The sequence below is a fragment of the Oncorhynchus gorbuscha genome, linkage group LG04, assembly GCF_021184085.1.
Source record: "Oncorhynchus gorbuscha isolate QuinsamMale2020 ecotype Even-year linkage group LG04, OgorEven_v1.0, whole genome shotgun sequence".
NCBI classification, from domain to species: domain Eukaryota; kingdom Metazoa; phylum Chordata; class Actinopteri; order Salmoniformes; family Salmonidae; genus Oncorhynchus; species Oncorhynchus gorbuscha.
In genome coordinates, this window is record NC_060176.1 from 18,655,618 (window position 1) to 18,673,582 (window position 17,965).

The 17,965-nt window shown below is 42.9% G+C and overlaps 1 protein-coding gene across 4 annotated transcripts in view; it reads right to left on the reverse strand.

Annotated features, from left to right (window-relative positions):
• LOC124033791 (AT-rich interactive domain-containing protein 3B-like) overlaps window positions 1-17,965 on the reverse strand; it is a 74,675-nt gene that overhangs the window by 6,407 nt on the left and 50,303 nt on the right. The gene's annotated exons all lie outside the window — the stretch shown is intronic.

Sequence of the window (17,965 nt, forward strand, 5' to 3'; positions counted from 1 at the left end):
CTTTGGGCGGGGGGGGGGGGGGCATGGATAGCCTGGTATAATTAAGCTTATTTAGGGGATTGTGCAGAGTAAATCCACACCCCTCGGCTGTTAGCTGTTGTGCTAGTGCTGCCCGGGGCCTGGTGCAGAGTGGTTGCTGAGTAGAGAGGATGGCCAGGCGGAAGCCAGGTCAGCTTTGTGTCACAGTGGTTAATAGCAGCCAATCCTCCTAGCCTCCGCAGGATGCTAGCAGCTCTAAACTGGAATAAGACCCATTAATGTATTTTTCAAATAGCAATATGATCAGGCCAGGAGAGGAGATAAGCCCTGGTCCTGATTCAAAGTCTCAAGTTAGCGGCAGCCAGTCAGTCCAGTCCTCCGAGGCACGGGTTGTCTTTAATTAAACCATTAGAATCGTTGGCTCTAACTGGAGGACACATGGGCTAGCTTGTGTAAGTGTTGCTAGCTAACTCTGGGGCTGGGTGTGGCTGCAGAGGCATAACCTCATCTCATGTCAGAGAGGAACATGTGTTGTAAAACACTGCAAACCCTTATGACAAGGGTTGCACATTTTGGGGAACTTTTCATGGGAATTAACAGGAATAGATGGGAATTAATATGAATACCATTTAAATGTAGATGTTTTTTTTGCATTGGATATATTTACCATATCATATGGAGACAAACATAAACCTTTTACTTTATCATAAGTAGACATAATTGCAAATTATTAAATCAAACCAATAGAAATAAAAAACTATTTAGTTACAAATTGAACTTCAATTAAATGAGTTGACTTATGGAATAATTTCACTGAACAACAAAAGGGAATATTGAATGATCCCCAATGATCCATCGCATCTCCCAAAAACGTTTTCAACATGCATCTATAAAATGATAGTCTACAAACTAAAGCTTAATTTGTCTTCCTCTCAGGCTTCCATGTCTTCTCCCTGGACCTTCTCAATGTCCACCTCTTGAACATCAGACTCTGAGGCCTCATCTTCACTGTCACTTTCCAAACTTGTTGAGGATGGCTCGTTGTCAGGCTCAAAATGCCTCAACATTTGTCCGGATAGCCACCAATTTTTCAACCCTTGTATTGGTCATCCTGTTGCGTGTGTTCCCAAACAAAGACCACTTGCTCTCTGAGGTGGCTGATGTTGGTGGGATTTGGAGGATGATGGAGGCAACAGGGGAAAGAGCCTCAGATCCACAAAGTCCCTTCCATCAGGTGGCTGATGAGATATGTTGGCACGACTGCCATATTGCATCTCCATCCCAAAGCCCTTGCTTGGAAGTGTACTTTGCCAGACTGCCAAGAACCTTGCCCTCATCCAGGCCAAGGTGGCGAGACACGTTAATGATGACACCATAGGCCTTGTTGATCTCTGCACCAGACAGGATGCTCTTGCCAACATACTTGGGGTTCAACATGCTTTTTGATGCATTTCAGAACTGCAGTTTCCTCTGCTTGGAGCAACAGTGAAGTGGGCAGGGCAGTACGGATTTCTTCTCTGCTATAGGTTTCAGGAGTTTCAGCCTGCTTACCACTCTCTCCCAAAATACATCATGCAGGAGGATCCTCTTGATGGGGCTGTCCATATGGGCAGACTGATATGGCAATTTCTTGGAGAGACTCCTTCCCCTCAAGGAAACTGTCAAACATGATGACAACACCACTCCAATGAGTGGCAGCTTCAATGTGGTGCTCTTATTCTTCTCACTTTGCTTGGGTAGGTAGATTGTGAAGGGTCATCAAGTTATAACAGCAAACCTAACCATTTGCTTGGCTCTCTTGTAGAGTGTATCCATTGTTTTCAGTGCCATGATGTCCTTGAGGAGCAGATTCAATGAATGAGCAGCACAGCCAATGGGTCATTGATGACTGCCTTCAGCTCATCTGCAATGTAGAGACCGGTGTGTCTGTTGTCCCTTGTGTCTGTGCTCTTGTAGAATACTGGTTGAGGGGTGGAGATGTGGTTAATTATTCCTTGCCCACGAACATTCGACTACCGATCAGTAGATGATTGCAATACAGTCTGCTTTCTCTATGATTTGCTTGACCTGCACTTGGAACTCTGCATCCAGCAAATTAGTAGATAAAGCATGTCTGGTTGGAGGGGTGTATGCTGGGCGAAGAACATTCAGAAATCTCTTCCAATACACATTGCCTGTGAGCAGAGGTTAACCAGTTGCATACACAGCTCGAGCAAGACATTCATCAGCATTTCTCGGACTACGTTCCTCCATTGAGTCTAAAAAAACTTCTGATTCCAGGAGAACCATGAGCTGTTGCTATCGTTAAGGTGTCTGATTCATCATTTTCACTTCAAATGGAAGTAGAGGGACTTTTATCAGAGGTTGCGTGTTGTGAGCGCTGAGGGAACTTTATGCACTTGGTCAGATGATTCTGCATCTTTGTTACATTCTTCACATATGATTTGGCACCGTATTCGCAAATGTACACAGCTTTTCCTTCTACATTAGCTGCAGTGAAATGTATCCACACATCAGATTGTGCCCGTGGCATTTTCCTGCAAAGATTAGAAAAGAAAAGAGTAAAAAACAAATACAATTCCATGTACAGATAAATAGTTAAGCAGTTAGAATAAACAACTCCTTTGTAAGATAAATGTTTTAAAATGAAACATGTATGGAAACAGGTGAATTAACACTCCTCAGTTAGCAGACTCAAGCAAGCTAAAACCCCACATGGTAGCAAAAACTAACTAGCATAAAATATTTTAACACACTTTGCTGAAGGCTACTATTTACTAGTTAACAAAAAATCATATGTCATAAAATATATGAACCCCACCCAGTATTGAAATCAAAACTTACGAGAAAGCATGTAGTCCTTGGCTCAGACAGTGTAGTATTGTGGGCTCAATAGCATCTCATTAGTGTGGAGGATCTTGAGAATCAGCAGTACAGTACATGATGGAAGAATGCACTGTGCATGCAGAGGGTTGCAATTCCATTGAATTGGGGATAGTTTAACCAAAATATGCCACAAGACCTAGAATTGCCTTATGTGTATCCCACAAAAAAAGTTTCACTGTTATAAGCTAACTTTTTTGATGAATTTAGGCAAAATTCCCAAAATTCCCAGGCTTATCTTCCCATGGAACATTTCCAGGAAAATTCCTTGAAATTTACCAAAACGTTTCTGAATCTTTGCAACCCTACTTACGACTAAAGCCTATATACAGTAGGCCATCAACAAAGCCAGCGGTAACTACAGCTAGCTAAGCTAGGAAATCAAAATTCACTACACCTACGAGACAGTGGGAATAGTCTCAGCTTTTCCCAGAATTCAACATTCTGATCTCTGGAGACAATTAACAGACTCCGAAACAGATGACACCTTTGCCAAAATATTTAATAAAAAAAAAATTGACCTTTATTTTACTAGGCAAATCAGTTAAGAACAAATTCTCATCTATAGTACTTTAGTAGTAGTAGTATTGATTAGTAATAAATAAAACAAATCTGAAAGGAGAAACAGACATTTCACAAAACTAGGGTACAATATACACATAATATGAACTTTAGATTGTCCATGGCCGCTAAGACATATCAGTTTCCTGTAAGATTGAGGAAGTGCCAACAGCCCACTAATGTGTCTGGAGTCCTGGCTCTCTGTGTGGTGGATGAGATGACATCAGGCAGGATGTTTGATTAGCACAGAGAGCATGGTGTCACTACCACCAGCCACCAGAGAGAGAAACGGAGAGAGGCTGGGTAGAGGGTAGATAGAACAGGAGGCAGTAGCCCAGCCCGACCCAGCGCTTCCAGAACATACAGCCTATCAAAAGCAGAAGGAATGTGGTGTAAAAGGCCAGCCTGAGCCCTGGTCAGGCCACAGTTATTTAATGCAGCACTGCAAGGACATCAACCTGCATCAAACAATTAGTACAACTGCAGGGGTCAGAGGTTGGCCAGGGGTTATTGATGTCTGAATTAAAGTGCAGGTCAGCAAGAAGCCGTTTTCATACACAGCCAGCCGTATGTCCCCCTGGACAATGAGGCCAGAACAGATAAGCACAATAGACCTGACCTGCACTGACAACCCAGCATTTAGGCTTTAATTCACATCAATGCCTCTATTCCATTCCAGCGAACTAATATCAATGTTAGGAATAGGAGCATCAGGAAGCGAGGTAGAGAAGTGTTTTTGTTTGCAAGAATCGGTATTTTAATTTAGACAATAGATTTTTTTCCTCTGAAGCAGATATTCTGCCTGCGTAAACAAAATACAAACGCTACAATAAACCTAACGCTACAATAAACCTAACGCAAATGAACACGTTTCAACAGGATCTGCTGAAATGTGAGCAAACTGCAACAACCCATTTATGAAAATGATTAAATTACGTAATTAACCAAAGCCCCTTCAGCTGGACTGGAGGAGATAGAGAAACATTAGTGATTACTAACAACCCACCAGTCTTTGGTGATAAACATCTGCTCCAGCTCTTTTGGGCCTGTGGGCACAATCACTTTAAACACGTTTTAATATGGGAATCACCACCCCAGAGTCAGTCGATGTAGAAATGAGTAGCAGAGCAGCGTAGCCATGATAGCAGGCCACATATTGAACAGCTGAAGCATTAGCTCATGCTAGCGTTAATGTAGGCCACATATTGAACAGCTGAAGCATTAGCTCATGCTAGCGTTAATGTAGGCCACATATTGAACAGCTGAAGCATTAGCTCATGCTAGCGTTAATGTAGGCCACATATTGAACAGCTGAAGCATTAGCTCATGCTAGCGTTAATGTAGGCCACATATTGAACAGCTGAAGCATTAGCTCATGCTAGCGTTAATGTAGGCCACATATTGAACAGCTGAAGCATTAGCTCATGCTAGCGTTAATGTTGGCCACTATTGGCTGCTTTCTCTCAAAGGGCAGCAGGGATTTGTCCACTGCAGCACCGAAACGATTTGTAATTGGCTACAGGCTTCACCTCCCATCATCCTTTGCCCTGGACTGATTTCCCCCCTGGGACAGGGCCATCAGGACGCGAATGATTAATGGCTGTAGAGGTCAGAGGTCATGGTGGTGGGAAGTGCTGTGGTGGTGAAGGCTCCCTGAGCCACTCCCTAACTCCTTCCTCCATTCGCAGTACTTCCAGTGTTCAGACAGGGCCAGAGCCCAACAGAGAGAGGCCCATAGTGGCAGGAAGGGCTAGGGAGGCAGCCACCTCTCACCCCACTGGGAGGGAGTTACAGTACAGTAATTGAGGCATTATTGTCAGTAGTGGGCACAGCCCAGCTTAGAAGACACTACGCTGGATAGAGAACAAGATCAAAAACAGGGAGACCAGCCTACTGCAGTCTGAACCAGTCAGTTAGCGAGTCACAGTTCCAGGGTTAGAAAACAGAACATTTAAAAAACACCAATGAGACTGGTGTTGAAGCATCCCTTTGCCACATGATAAGTATAACCCCCTTCCCCCTGCACCATCCACACTGCCCCCTACAGTTCCAAGGACGCGATCCATCTCCATGTGACAAAAAACAAAAAAGGTCATTACATGATGATCCCTGACCATTTTTTTTGTAAACCAGCTGTCTGCATTAAATAATTCTATAATAAATAAATGAACTGGCTCTTATGACGGCATCGTAAATTAAATATCGCTGATTTCACATTACTCGCATTCCAGCTGACAGGGGCTGGGGAGAGGAGACAGGAAATGCATTTTTTTTACAGAATGTGCTGCCACGAGGTGTGGGATTTCATTACCATGCACCTCTTTGGAGTGAGGGAAGAGGAAAAGAGGAAGGAAAGAGTGTATGGAGAGAGAGGTGAGAAACAAGGGCAAGCAGGAGCGCATTTATAAGCCCATCATTATCTAAAGGATATATCGCTTTCTGTGGACCTCCCCCTTTCTCTATATACACCCCCCCCCCCCCCCCAAGCTCAGAGAGGGAAGGATGAGGTGGATGGGATAGCAGACGAGGGAAAGACTGCCACGTGGATAAAGACTGGATTACTGCTATAAGGTGTCAGCCAGAACACAAATGGCCTCTGCCTCATGTCAGTGTCACCCCCCCCCCCCCCCCAAACCCCTTTGGATCCACCACCAGCAACATCCCAGATTAGACCAAACAAGGGCCTGCAGCTCCCCACCACTGTTCTGCCTCTCTGTCTCAGACCCACTACAGTCTACAAGCAGCCCTTACTGCTCCTACTGAGTGTTTAGTTTACCCAGGGACCCAAGGCCATTTGGTTTACATGTTCATATGTTGAGCCTGGTATTGTCAGGGCCTGCTATGCTGGAGCAGTGTTTGTTTGATTTTTAATGCTGGGCCGAGGGACATAGAAGGTAAAGTCCAACGACGGTATGGAATTCTTCAGCTATCTTTAGTCTGGGGAGAGCCATTCATATGCATCACATGACTGACCAATTCATATCAAGTGGTACGGAATATGTATGTGGACACACAGCAGCCAAACAGCCCTCCTATCTATAGCGAGAGTTAAGATGACCCCCTATATATGTAGGAGGCCAATAACACCAGGCAGGCGGGGATATAAAAGCACAGCTGGTGCCGGCCAGGCCCCGGGGGAGGAGGGGGTAGTGTCTCATGACAAAACGTGACACAGAAATCCCACAACAAACATTTGAAGAGTAAATTGCAAAGAGACCTTCCATTATATGTTAAACTCAATACACAACATGTAAATGACTAGATTGAAGCCTGGGTAACGAGAGCCTTTTTTTATTTATAGGACAAATCCTTTGATACAGTCTTGTCAATGATAAAGGAACAACAGCAACAACTCACGGAGTAGACCGTGACCTGGCTGCAGTCCAAAATGGGGACGGTAATCTCTCTCTCTCTCAATGGGAACGATTAGCTCAGTAAGAAGATCAGCGATAAAAGGGGTGAGAGAAGGAGCAAAAGAGGGAGAAAGAAAGATTAAAAAGAGAGAGAGAGAGAAACATGACTCCCTCTCTCTCGGGTCATAAAGATGGGTCACCTGGTGAATTGGGGGAGGGGGATTGAAAGGGTGGAATGTGGATAACGCGAAAAGTGAGACAGCCACTTCAACTGTAACCCAAATCCCTTTGGTCCCTCGAGGCCGGGGTCTGGCTTGGACTACTGGCTGACTGGACTCTAATCATCAGTCCATCAGATAAAGAGGTGATCAAACCATAACCTACACTTTTACATTTGTATTCAGTTTCGGTAGTCTAATATAACCAAATTGCGCTGGTGGGTAAATGTATTTTTTTTAAGCAAAAATTGGCTTGGTGTCGAAATTTGACATGATGAACACATTAGATGGCTTTTCGATCTCCACTGTGCTTCTACGTTTACTCTCACCGACAAAGTATAAAACGTCATCATTCTCGCCTGAGGTAATAAGAGAGACCGGTCTGAAATCAGCTGCTCCTCAAATAACAGAAGAACTGGGCTGCTGCAGTGACCACAGAGGTGGCCAACTAGAACAGGGCTGGTTTAGAGGGTGGGTAGGTAGGGGACAGAAACCTCTCCCCCCACCAGCAGGAGCACCATTGACAGGGTCTCAGTGGACCTCTGCGCCCCCCCCCCTCCCCTCCCCCACTCTTCTCTTTGTAACACAGATAACTGCTCTAATCAATGGACACCCAGATTGATAGATAAAGCCATCAGCTGGTGAGCCAATTTGGACGTCAGCAAGAGGTGATCAATACAGGAGCATCAGCTGCTGTGGACTGGGGATAGCATAGGGTGTGGAGGAGAGAAAACCAGGTACTCCTCACAACTCAATACAAAACCCTCTATGGTAACTGCTGATTGTTTCATTCCAGCTCAAGGTTCCAGTCTCCATACATGGACCATATGGGCTGACATTGTAACCTAGAGAAAGCAATAAAAAGTAGAAGGTCTAGGATCGATACTGTAGCACTGACTGTGTGCGTAAATGAGTACAACAGGCTCTTATGAGACATCCTTCGTCCACCGACAGTACAGACACATGTCATTCTTTGTTTCTCTTGGAAACCCAATGTGTACCCGTACATTACCGAAACGTATGTAACAGTACTATATAAACCATATTGTATGTCAGCGCCGGGCTACTGTGCTGGTGAAGATCTCCATCGGGGGCCATTAACTCTCTCCATCACTGGATGGACAGGACAAAGAGAGAACTATAGAGATGTTACATTAACATCACAACATTCAGATTGAAACCTTGTCAAATAGAGAAGAGAATTGTCACAGCTCTATTCATTCTGTTTCTGTCTGCAACATTTACATCACTAAATACATCCCACAACCAAGTGGATTGATTCAGGAAAGGGGGGGAGAGAGAAAGAGACACACAAAAAAAGGGCGGGCCTCCGATGGTACCGAAACTAAACAAATAAGATAGAGTAGATTCCCATCGAGCTAACATCAGGAAAACCCCAATTTCCTTTGGTTTTGAAGTGGGGAAAAACAGAGGACTGATGGGTCTGCCTGTGGATGAGCCTGCATCTAAATACGGCTTTGTAATTTAGGCGGGCGAGGTTTTAAAATTACCCAAGACAATCTCAGACCTCTAACATATCAACATGTTGACCACATCTTTGATCAAAGAGAGAAATGTCTGCAGCTAAGAATACTTGTCGGCATCTGTCTACATTCTAGAAGGCATTTATTATAAAGCAGTGGCTCTGACTGCGCTGGGCTGGGGTTGGCCCTGCGGTTCCCACTCTTTCCTCCCTCAGGAGACCAATCTACTCTGTCAGCCCATCCCCAGCTCCTGCCTGGACCAGCCCCAGACCCAAGTTGCGTCTCAAATAGCACCATATTCCCCATGTATTGCACAACTTTTAACCTCACTAGGGTACGTAGGATGCTAGCCCCACCTGGCCAACATCCAGTGAAATTGCAGAGCGCCAAATGCAAAAACAGAAATACTCATTATTAAAATTCATAAAACATACAAGTGTTATACATCGGTTTAAAGATTAACTTCTTGTTAATCCAACCCACAGTGTCAGATTTAAAAAAGGCTTTACAGCGAAAGCATAATATGCGATTATCTGAGAACATCGCCCAGCAGACAAATCATTACAAACAGTTACCAGCCAAGTAGAGGAGTTACACAAATCAGAAATAGCGATAAAATGAATCACTTACCTTTGATGATCTTCATATGGCTGCACTCACAAGACTCCCATTTACTCAATGTTTTGTTCGTCAAAATCCCTCTTTATATCCAAAAACCTCTGTTTTGTTCACACATTTTGTTCAGTAATCCACAGGCTCATACGCAGTCACAATAGGCAGACGAAAAATCCAATGGTATCCGTAAAGTTCGTAGAATTATAATCAATTATATTTCAACGGGACAATAACGTCGTCAATATAAAAGGTAAACAAGAAAGGCGTGCTCTCAGTCGCGCGCATGAAAAAGCTCTGGGACACTGTAGGGTCCACTCATTCAGAGTGGTCTTACTCTCTCATTTTTCAGAACACAAGCCTGAAACAATTTCGAAAGACTGTTGACATCTAGTGGAAGCCATAGGAAGTGCAATTTGAGTCCTAAGTCAATGGATAATGTAATAGCATTCAATAGAAAACTACAAACATAAAAAAATCCCACTTCCTGGATGGATTTTTCTCAGGTTTTCACCTGACAAATCAGTTCTGTTATACTCAGACATTATTTTAACAGTTTTGGAAACTTTAGTGTTTTTTTATTCAAATCTACCAATTATTTGCAAATGCTAGCTTCTGGGCTTGAGTAGCAGGCAGTTTACTTTGGGCACGCTTTTCATCCAGATGTGAAAATAGTGCCCCCTACCCTAGTGAAGTTAACCAGGGCACAGGTCAAAAGTAGTGCTCATAGGGCTTGGTTTAAAAGTTGTAAACTATATAGGGAATAGGGTGCTGTTTGGGACACACCCCCAGTGTCTTCCCCAGTGACAGATCGCTCATTTCCAGGGGAAATGAAAGACTGTGGCCTTGTTTCCACACATGCAGGCCTGATGCCTCCCTTCACTCCACTCCCCCTCTGATGCCTCTGTAGTTGTGGCACCCTCTCCCCCCTCCCCTGTCTGTTGGTTACCTTAATCCCTCATGCCCCCCTCCCTCGCAGTCCAGACACGTGGCAGTCTTTCCCTCGTCTGCTGTCCATCAGTGTTCCCCCTATCAAAAAGGCGGGCCCCCCCAGTTTTAGGGGCTCATTAATCATTCTCTGTAGGACAGGAGGCCCCTTAATCCAGCCCCTCCCCCCACCGCCTGCCCTGCACACTAACCTCGGCCCCTATCCCCCATGGTCTTATCAGGTTTCAGTGGCTGTAACTGTAGCACAATAAACAGAGGGAAAAAGGGGTGATGAGAGGAGCGGGGGAGGGAGGAGGACAGAGAGAGGGATTTTTCAGTACCATCACATTTCTATTCTGGCCCCAGTCACTGTTCTTTACAGCCATGTTTCACACTTCTCATAAGGAACTGAATCTGTGAGCTAGTCATCTATATAAGATCTTGCTACACTCATGGTTGCTACACTCATGGTTGAGTTAGTAGTGTAGTGAAACCAGAATGAAATTCAAATAAATGGTTTCTAAATCAGCGCACCATATGAGTAGCCTGACGTTTTACCACCTCTCAGACCAGCGGGGGAGGTTAGATTCAACAGGTTTGGATTCAGTTGGAAACCATTTTGCTCACACGACACCTACTATAATTGTATGGACAGATGTGCTCATACGACAGAGTGTGCAAAACTCTCAGGCAAGTCATTTCCAGAAACTGTTAAATTAAAATAAAGCCCTATTAAACAGGCCACAGAATGTTCCCATTGTAGCTCTGCTATAGTGTGTGTGTACGTACAGCACAGCGAGCCTCACTGTCCTGTATGGGGGGGGGGGAATGCCCTGTAGTGTGAGTGCTAGCCCTGCTCAGTGGTAATATAATGCATACATGGATCCCAAGAGCCCATTCATGGTGTAATTGTAGAGGACAGAGCACTCAGTCTCTGGGTTACTGTTAGGGAAATCCTCACGTCCCCCGCTGGGCATCTACTGTTCCCACGCCACTACACTACGCAGCGCTGGCCGCCAAGCCAATGTGGCCAGCCCTCAGTAAACACAGCTGACCCCAGTCCACCTGGCCATGCTGCTGCTCCAGTTTCAACTGTTCTGCCTGTGATTATTATTATTTGACCATGCTGGTCATTTATGAACATTTGAACATCTTGGCCATGTTCTGTTATAATCTCCACCCGGCACAGCCAGAAGAGGACTGGCCACCCCACATAGCCTGGTTCCTCTCTAGGTTTCTTCCTAGGGAGTTTTTCCTAGCCACCGTGCTTCTACACCTGCATTGCTTGCTGTTTGGGGTTTTAGGCTGGGTTTCTGTACAGCACTTTGAGATATCAGCTAATGTACGAAGGGCTATATAAATACATTGGATTTGATATACACAGTGTACAAAACATTTCCATGACAGACTGATCAGTTGAATGCTATGATTGATTGTCACTTGTTAAATCCACTTCAAATCAGTGTAGATAAAAAGGGAGGAGACAGGTTAAAGAAGGATTTTTAAGCCTTGAGACAATTAAGACATGGATTGTGTATGTGTGCCATTCAGAGGGCGAATAGATTTAAGTGCCTTTGAACAGATTATGGTAGTAGGTACCAGACGCACCGGTTTGTGTCAAGAACTACAACGCTGCTGGATTTTTCACACTCCACAGTTTCCCAGGGGGGGGGGGGGGTGCAACTCAATATCAGGAAGGTGATCCTAATATTTGGTATACTCTGTATATATTTACAGCTAGTTTTAAATTCTGTACAGATGCTGCCAAGTGCGTAAACAAGGATACTTGTCCATAGAGTGATGAGTGAGTAAGAAGAATACATGTCCATTGGGGGGTGGAGCAAGTAGCTGACAAGTGGTGGCTATTCACTACTTTTGACCTGTGCCCTCGTTAAAAGTTGTGCAATAGTTTCTGGGAGAGAAACTATTGACCAGTCTGTCAGTTTTAGCCATGATGCAAAACAACCATCAGCTCAGTTTCTCTCCCTCTCTCCAGTCCAGTCCTGACTGTTCTGGTTAAATGGCACGGACAAGGCCAGCTTACAGCATTACAATCTAAATCTTTACTATGGAGGATTTTCCCATAAACATAGCTAGTTCTTACTCCAATAGCCAAACAAACCCCCAGCACTAGGTTTCTTGACGCAGTATATCAACACTACACCATGTTTGGGCGGTATACAGTCGTGGCAAAATATTTTTCAAATAACTCACAATTTTCCCTAAAAATAAGTTGAAATTGAACAAAGTATTTGGTCTCCACAATTCTTTATTTCCCTTTTAATATTACAGAACCTTTGTTTTTGATTCAGAACTTAATATATTAATTTAAAACAGAAAATAAACAAACAAATGGCATTGACAAAATTATTGACACCCACCTTAACATTTGGTAGCACAGCCTTTGGTCCAAATAACAGCAAACAAGTAACCATCGATGAGCTTTCTGCACCTCTGTACTGGCAGTTTGGCCCACTCCTCTTGTGCAAACTGCTCCAGTTCTCCCAGATTAGAAGGGTGCCTTCTCATAACTGCTATTTTCAGATCTCTCCACAAGTTTTCAATGGGATTTAGATCTGGGCTCATTGCTGGCCACTTCAGAACAGTCCAGCGTTTTGTCTTGAACCATTCCTGGGTGCTTATTGAAGTGTGTTTGGGGTCATTGTCCTGCTGGAAGACTATGACTTTGGACAGAGACCCAGCTTTCTGACATTGCGCTCCAAAATACCTTGGTATTGACTTGATTTCATGATGCCATGCACACGCTCAAGGCAACCAGTGCCAGGGGCATTGAAGCAGCCCCAAAACATCACTAAACCTCCATGTTTGACTGTAGGGAAAGTGTTACTTTCTTTGAAAGCTTAATTTTGTTTTCTGTAAACATAGGGATGTGTGCTTTACCAAACAGCTTTAATTTAGTCTCATCTGTCCACAGGACATTCTCCCAGAATAATTTTGGCATGTTCAGGTGTTTTCTGACAAATTAGTCAGGCTAGGATAGTGGTCCTCCTGGGTCTCCTGCCATATAACCCCCTTTCATTGAGTTGGCTACGGATGGTGTGAGTTGAAGCTGTCGTACCTTGTGTCTGAAGGTCAGCTTGAATCTGTGTGGCAGTTGACCGAGGTGCTTTCTCCACCATTAGAATAATCCTTCGCTGCAATCTTCCATCAAGTTGTCTCTTGCGGCCATGTCCAGTGAGGTTGGTTGGCTACAGTGGCATGGGCCTAAAACTTCTTGATAACATCACATACGGTGGAAACAGGAACATCAAGGTCTCTGGAGATTGTCTATGCTTGGCTATAATCTTGTGTCTGACCTCCTCAGATAATTATCTGGTTTTCTTTCTTTTGGCCATGCTCTTTGCAGTACACACAGGGACACAAAACAGGAGAATGAGTCCTTTTCTCTACTCAAACTGGTTGAATACGTGATTTTTATACTGCAGCCACCTTCAACTAACCACAGGTGAGTTCAATTCCAACGTAAATGAGAATCACCTGCTTGACATTAATTATTTAAAATTACTTCTAGAAGGTGCCAATAATATTGTCCGGGACATTTTATGATTTCTTTGTGGAATTAGCTAAGATTTAGTAAATTATTCAAAATTTTGGGATTTCTTCAGCTGCACACCAAAGACATTTGGGGTCACTTAGAAATGTCCTTGTTTTCCTTGAAAACATACATGAAATGAGTTGGAAAAATGAATAGGAAGTATAGTCAAGACTTTGACAAAGTTATAAATATATATTTTTTTAATTGAAATAAGTGTCCTTCAAACTCTGCTTCTGTCAAAGAATCCTCCATTTGCAATTACAGCCTTGCAGACCTTTGGCATCCTAGTTGTCAATTTGATGAGGTAATCTGAAGATATTTCACCCCATGCTTTCTGAAGCACCTCCCACAAGTTGGATTGGCTTGATGGGCACTTCTTACGTACCATACGGTCATGCTGCTCCCACAACAGCTCAATAGAGTTGAGATCAGGGGACTGTGCTGGCCACTCCATTATAAACAGAATACCAGCTGACTGCTTCTTCCCTAAATAGTTATTGCATAATTTAGAGCTGTGCTTTGGCTCATTGTCCTGTTGTAGGAGGAAATTGGAACCAATTAAGCGCTGTCCACGGGGTATGGCATGGCATTGCAAAATGGAGTGATAGCCTTCCTTCAAAATCCCCTTTACCCTGAACAAATCTCCCACTTTACCACCACCAAAGCACCCCCAGATCATCACATTGCCTCCACCATGCTTGACAGATGGCATCAAGCACTCCTCCAGCATCTTTTCATTTTTTTCTGCGTCTCACGAATGTTCTTTGTGATCCAAACACCTCAAACTTAGATTTGTCTGTCCATAACTTTTCTCCAATCTTCCTCTGTCCAGTGTCTGTGTTCTTTTGTCTATCTTAATGTTTTATTTTTATTTGCCAGTCTGAGATATGGATTTTTCTTTGCAACTCTGCCTAGAAGGCCAGCATCCCAGTCACCGCTTCACTGTTGACGTTGAGACTGGTCTTTTGCGGGTACTATTTAAGGAGCATGTTTCTCAAACTAGACACTAATGTATTTGTCCTCTTGCTCAGTTGTGCACCGGGGCCTCCCACTCCTCTTTCGATTCTGGTTAGTGCCAGTTTCCGCTGTTCTGTGATGTATAGTACACAGTACTATACAAGATCTTCAGTTTCTTGGCAATTTCTCGCATGGAATAGCCTTCATTTCTCAGAACAAGAATAGACTGACGAGTTTCAAAAGAAAGTTCTTTGTTTCTGGCCATTTTGAGCCTGTAATCGAACCCACAAATGCTGATGTTCCAGATACTCAACTAGACTAAAGGTGGACAGTTTTATTGCTTCTTTAATCAGAACAGTTTTCAGCTGTGCTAACATAATTGCAAAAGGGTTTTCTAATACATTTCTGATCAATTAGCCTTTTAAAATGATAAACTTGGATTAGCTAACACAACGTGCCATTGGAACACAGGCGTGATGGTTGCTGATAATGGGCCTCTGTACGCCCATGTAGATATTCCATTAAAAAAATCTGCCATTTCCAGCTACAATTTACAACATTAACAATGTCTTCACTGCATTTCTGATAAATTTGATGGTATTTTAATGGAAAAAAATGTGCTTTTCTTTCAAAACATTTCTAAGTGACCCCAAACTTATGAACGGTAGTGTATGTCCCCATTACGAATAAAACTTAATCAAAACCTATTTCTTTCACTTACTTGCTGTGCTGTTTCGTTGTTAATTTGTTCAGTCGTTTCATTCTCAATCAGAATTTCTATGGAATGCCGTTTGGGTCTTTGCATGTCAAAAAAGGAACACATTAAATAACACTATTTGACGTATCAAATTAGCTTGATGACCAATCATGACCTGAATATGACTGCATGTCACATAATTTAACGCTTTCAGAATTTCTTTAGGTAGTTATTACATATTGATTACACCAACACTCGATTTTCATATGTCACAACGATTCATCGATATGTATGCTATGATGCTGGTAAAGCCGTCTCACGCACCTACAGTGCAGGTCATAAAATGGATGCAAACAATGTTCTTCCCCAAAAATAGTAAAACGACAATCTGTTTCAGTAGCTATAGTTAGCTAGTTATTATGCCATTATTTAATAGATCATGCTATACGAGGTTGGAATGTTATATAAAATCAACAAAGGATAATTTGTTTATTTGACAAAAATCTGTTGAAATCACACTTTAGAATTGCATTGGGGGCGTATACGTATTTCACTGTACAGCCTTACCTATGGATTGTGGATCGATGACATGGGGTATCAGTTTACTCAAAAACACCCAGAGAACATTAGCATTGTAGCTCTTATTGCGGGACTCTGAAGCAACTGAATTGAGCCACATTTATTGTCAACCTATGTGTATTGAACGCTATTCCCGAGGAAAAACAATACTGTGTGGATGTTTTGGAGTCTGATAACTGAGGATGACGTTGGAAAAAATATATTGGGTATTGAGTATACTGTTACCCCATTTCATTGATCCCCAATCCTTAGGTAAAGCTTACAGTGCAATATGAATGTCAATACAAACAATAGGCTGACCGGGGAGGTGATTTCACACAGTCCCGCAATAAGAGCTACAACGCTAATATTTCCGTAAACCCTTCACTGTTGTGTTCTGTGGGTGTCACCGAGTAGACTGATACCACATTTCATTGCTTCACACTCCAACCTTGTTTAACATGATCTAGTCTAAATATGGCATGATTCCACCAATAGCAACCTTCTGCATCACATTCAAAAAGGGACTTTTATATTGACAGCAAACCGCTAATACTTATTGTGGCTAGCTTCACAACACATACCCTGGTCAGGTCGAGCCTCACTAGGCAGATGAAGCTAGCTGCCTACTTATAACGTTAGCTTTGGGCAACAGGGTTAAGTAGCTGGCTAACTATTTATTTTCATGAACTGTTCAATTTCAATAGGGGAACAACAATACTTACTCACAAGGATTCCTAAATCATTGCAAAGAATAGTGAAAATGACTGCAGTTTCTACTGGTCATTGTTTTCACGGTGGTTGTATGGTGCCATCTAGGTACCAAGCTAAAGCTAGCTAGCTACCCTAGAAGTTGCGGTTGAACAAATAATGCTTTATTACCAATGCAGAATTGTAAACACATCGTTTGTGGCCGGTGTTTGTAGACTTTTTTGTACAGCTTTGACAGTGCTACAGATAGTAGTGGTGGCGCTTGGCTTGCACATACAAATTCAGAACACACAACACTGTATACTAGAAGTGTCACATTAAAAGCTTATTTAACACGTCAAATAGTGTTATTGTCAAATAGTGTTATTTGACATCTATCTTTTTTGATACGCAGAGACCCAAACGGTGTTCCATAGTATGTCGTGAAGCAAATAGCAATGACGCTATTACTGTGCAACTCCGGTAGGGAAACATCTGAATAATAGCGCACTTGGTAACTGGTGCTCGATCAGTTGTGAAAGCCAACATCAACAATGACAGAGAATGGTTGATTGTCAAGGGCAATGAATTCCATTATCTTGGCATTAATGAATTCCATTATCTTGGCATTAATGAATTCCATTATCTTGGCATTAATGAATTCCATTATCTTGGCATTAATGGACTTCGCCTTTGAGTTGTCTCGCTGAAATGTTCTTCATCTTTCAAATGACTGCTTGACTTGTTGACTGCTCGATCCACACAGCAGACATTGTGGGTTAGGAATGCTGTGTTGCACGTGTAGTGCAAAATTTTATGTGGCGTCATTACATCATGTACCTACGTTATATAGGTATGCACATCAGCTTTAACATCGGTTTTGCACATCGGCGTTAAACTAGACTTTCGGCCGATACAGATGTTGGCATTTTTAGCTAATATCAGCCTATTCCAATATGTTCACCGATATATCGTGCATCCCCAATATTGGCCACGACTACCATTTATACCGTACCAAATCAAATCACATTTTCTGTCACATGCACGGAATACAACAGGTACCTTACCATGAAATGTTTACTTACAAGCCCTTGACCAACAATACAGTTTAGAAAATAGAGTTAAGAAAATATTTACTAAATAAACTAAAGTAAAAAAAATCGAATAAATTGTAACAAAATAATAAATGAGGCTATATGCAGTAGGTTCTGGTACAGAGTCAATGTGCGGGGGTACAGGTTAGTTGAGGTAATTTGTACATGTAGCTAGGGGTAAACTGACTATGCATAGATAATAAACAGCGAGTAGCAGCAGTGTAAAAACAAGGTGGGGGGTTGGGGTCTATGCAAATAGTCTGGGTGGCCATGTGTTTAATTGTTCAGCAGTCTTATGGCTTGGGGGTAGAAGCTGTTAAAGGAGCCTTTTGGACCTAGACATGGCGCTCTGGTACCACTTGAGAACAGAGAACTGTCTATGACTTGAGTGACCGG